We start from the raw sequence: 4164 nt of genomic DNA, 5'->3' as shown, positions 1-4164 counted from the left end.
AGTAAAGAATTTCTTCCTATTATCTCATCTAAATGACCCTTATCTGTCAGCTTAAAGCCATTCCCCCTTGTCCTGTCACTACAATAACTAGTAAAAAAACATACTCCAGATTTCTCGTAGGCCCCCTTTAGGCACTGGAAGACTGTTACAGGGTTTCACCAGGGCCTTAGCTTCTCCAGGCTGAGCATGCCCAACTCTCAGCCTGATTTTGATACTTGGATGCTGTATACCCCAGCTACCCAACTTGACAGATTTCATGGAAATTTACTGTAATGAGCATCTTCCATTTAAACACTTCCATGCAAATGGTCACTTCCATCAGGAAAGCTCAGTGGCAAGAGGACTGAAGACATTGCACAGATTTCAAGCTACTGGGCTCAGAAAAGCAGGTGCAGTTTTCCATCAGCATCACCCTACTCTCTCAACTTGCTACACCTTTGCTAAGAAGTCATGACAGGTAGGTTTTGGTACTTTATTTCTGGGAAAATCTGGAAGAAAAGCGATCCTGTTCTCAAATTTAACTCAGGATTACCAAGACTGCTTAATTTCACATTTTGCAGTTTTTATGGAAACTTAATTTCGTATTCCTGGCAACAAGCCAAAACACGAGGTTAAGTAACTTTGAAGCTTCAGTCTTGCATCTAACTACACCTCTACTAACTAGTTTCAGATGGTGAATAATTGTATCTCAACAGTAAGCACCATTTCAGCAACGGGTTAAGTCCTTTACTGGTGGCTTAGCATCTCAAGTACCATCTAATTCACAAGTAAAATCTGTGGATTGTATTAAAGTACTTGGGTTTTTTCTTTGTTTGTTTTACAGTTTATGAAAATAAATAAAGAAAATTGAAGTTCCCTTTCCACATTATACAACTGATTTTTTTTTTGCATACTTTAAGCTATCAAGAGTGCACGTATGTTTTCTTAACACTTGAACCTTTCACCTCCTCAGTCCTTTAACAGCACCACACAACAAGAAACAGTAATTTTCCCAATGGAAATTAAGATTTGAGAGGGAGTTGAGGAGCAATTTAGTGTGAGTGGCACAGAATAGCAGCTCAAAGCGAAGCATCATGGTTGTCACTGTGCAACAGTGTTCCTGAAGTGCAGTTTCCCCAAAATGTAAATATTTATGATTCTCTAGTGAAAGTAGAGAATACATATTCACAATACCATGAAAAGACTAAAACTGAATACATTTACAAACTGCTGCTTTAAATTCTAGACATAACTATTTAGTAACTGTCATACAGACCAAAAGCCAACTCTCATCCCTAGTCACAGTTTATCCCTTTATTAACATAAGTCTCTAGATGTGCATTGTTCAAACTGTGTTAACAAATAAATCATGAAGAAAATAATTTATAATGTTCTGTTTCTCAACTGCAGATGCCTACACAAAGTCTCACAACATTGGACACTTCTGCAAGCCTATCACTTACACAGAGCTCCATCCCAACTGCAATTTAAAGCCTGTGTTAGCTTCCCCCAAACCCCAGTTGAGGACTTCGAGAGTTTTCCACAGCATTGTGGTAATCAAGACTGGTGGGACATCACAATTTATAGGCATTTACTGCCAGGTCTGGTTCTGTGCAGCAAGAAGTGCTTATGAACAGAAATGGTTAACCAGCACTGTGCGTCGGCCAGGATCACCATCTCCCCACGCTGCAGGCCCTGCGGAGCTCCCAGCCCACACAGGCCAGCTCTGACCTTTCACCTGCTTGGGCTTCAGCTCTCTGCAATCATCTCCCCCAGCCACTCAGCTCAGCTCCGGCTTTTCCATCTTACAGCTTTCAGACTGATTTAACCCTTACCCATCTCACAGCTACCGCAGCCCCTTCAAGGAATGACAGCAAGATCACACAATTGCTGTCCTCTGTGCACTTCCCTGCACTGTTGCTCTGCCTTTTCCTGCTCCTGCTGGAGACACAGGGATCTCAAGAGACTGTTGTTAAGGAAAGTTTCACCATTTGTTTGGAGAAAACCACAGAGCAGTTTCAATCATGCGTAGAGACTGCTCCAGTCCCAGAATAGTCACTTATCTGCTGGCTGCTGCTCCTTGGAAATGCAGGTTTGAATCTCACTGGGCAAGAGAACTAAACTTAGACTTAAGAGATCCTATGTGAGAGCATTAACTACTGTAAGGTGACCCATGGGGAGCATGTAGCATCAGCACCTTCCTGTGACTGTGTTAGAGAGAAGAATGGTTGCCACTGAATCAGAGCCCAATCTGGGACAGAGCAGCAGATTCAGAAGTAGGTACATCAACTTAACACTGACAAAACAGATACAGACACACATAGGAGGTCAATTTAAAACACCAAATAAAGAACATAAGGAATACTAAATGGGTGAGTAGGAATGCTGTCCTATGCACACCCACAGGAACAGCACCTCTCAAAATCAGAATCTGCAGAACACACCAGCTCGGATGCACCTACAATGCATCAGAAGTAAAAGCTTTAAAGATTGAGTAAAATAGCCAGCTCTCAGCAGTTAAAAAACTTTGCAACTCAGCAAGATCCCCAGTAAAGTGAATCTGAACTTAACATTCCTCCATCTACACAAAACAGTTCCATAAATGCTACAAGCAGATGTCAGAAAGATGAGGAGAAAAAGAAATTGCCAAATTTAGACCCCACATACTGCTATTCTCGCACTTCAGAGTTACTGGCAACACTTTTTTGCAGCCACAGAAGCATCCGATAATCCTTGCCCCATCAATCTGCAGGACAAGTTACCATAGGAAAGGCTTTCTCTTTCTGGAAAGAATTCAAAACACTTTCCGTAGGTCTTTCCTCCAAAAAGCCCATCATGGGAGATAGCCAGAGAGTCACTTTTATCTGTAGTTAAAACTGCTTAAAGTTTATATTGATGCCCAGAAGTAAAGATTTCATTTTGAAGAATAAATTTCAACTAAAATTCCTAGAATTTCCATTTATTATAGAATGAACAGAACAGTTTAATATATTTAACAATAAAGTATACTTATAAAAACTCAATCTGGACTCTGACACCATTGGTACATGGAAGACAAAACCACCAAACAAGTCTTATTAGATGTACAACACTCCCTCCCAAGCTTGAATAGCAAAGGTAACACCAGACTATTTTAATTGCAGTGCTCATTTCACAGTAAACCTTCCCGGCACTGCCATATGACAGTTTTTCTGCATTATGTATTTACTGTAGAAAATGTCAATTCACTCTTTCATTCAGAAGATGGAACACTGTCAACTGCCATTCTGTTTTCAAATTTGGAATATGGAAAAAAATGTGGCAACCACTATTGATATGAAATAAACTTCTGAACAGTTCAGCTGATCAAAAGCTTTTGTGCTGCAATCAAAGCAGGACCTAGAATAAGCACAGATGGAAAGAATTAAAATTCACAGATAAGGCTAGTGGCAGGCAAAACAGTAACATACTGGAAGCACCAGTTAGGGAGGAAGTTCTCTGTTCCATTCGTTTCTGAACAATTTTTAACATATTCAAGTCACTGTATATGTCCCTGGCATGCACAAAACCTGAACAAAAAGAGCATAGAACAAGAGAAAGTGTAACGAGAGTGTGACATGGTCTAACTCATGAAGTATCATATCTTACACAGGAGAAAACATTAAACATAGCTAGAAATTTAGTCTTGAAAGAAGAGGAAAAAAATAACTGAGGCATGATATACCAGAAACCTACAGAAATTACAGACCACTTGCAGAAAGGGAGTAGACAAAGACTATTCTGTCCCTACTCCTTGCTACACAAGTACAGGAGGTATACTCATAAGAGTGGTGCAGCAACACAGATCTCAGACAGGAGAGTTAAACTAAGAAGGGTTTCGCCTGTACACCTCCCAGAGAGACTAACTCATTTACATAGGATGTTGGCCAAAAGTATAAATGGACTTAAAAAGAAATCAAGACAAATTGATGGAAGAAAGGTCCAAAGAGAACTATTCAATTACATTCCAGATGCAGCTCCTGGCTCAAGAAGTTTCCGAAACCAAAGGCTGCCAGTAACTGGGAGAGTATACCAAAGTATCACATGGCCTTGTTCTTGTACCCGGGTTCGGTTGTGGGTTGTTTTTTTCCATGTCAGAGACAAAGCACTAGATCCATGGCCTGACAGAGCACAGCTGTTAGGCACCGAGCAGAATGTTTGCTACTC

The sequence above is a fragment of the Melopsittacus undulatus genome, chromosome 8 (assembly GCF_012275295.1).
Source record: "Melopsittacus undulatus isolate bMelUnd1 chromosome 8, bMelUnd1.mat.Z, whole genome shotgun sequence".
In the NCBI taxonomy this organism is placed as follows: Eukaryota; Metazoa; Chordata; class Aves; order Psittaciformes; family Psittaculidae; genus Melopsittacus; species Melopsittacus undulatus.
This window is presented reverse-complemented; position numbering follows the sequence as displayed.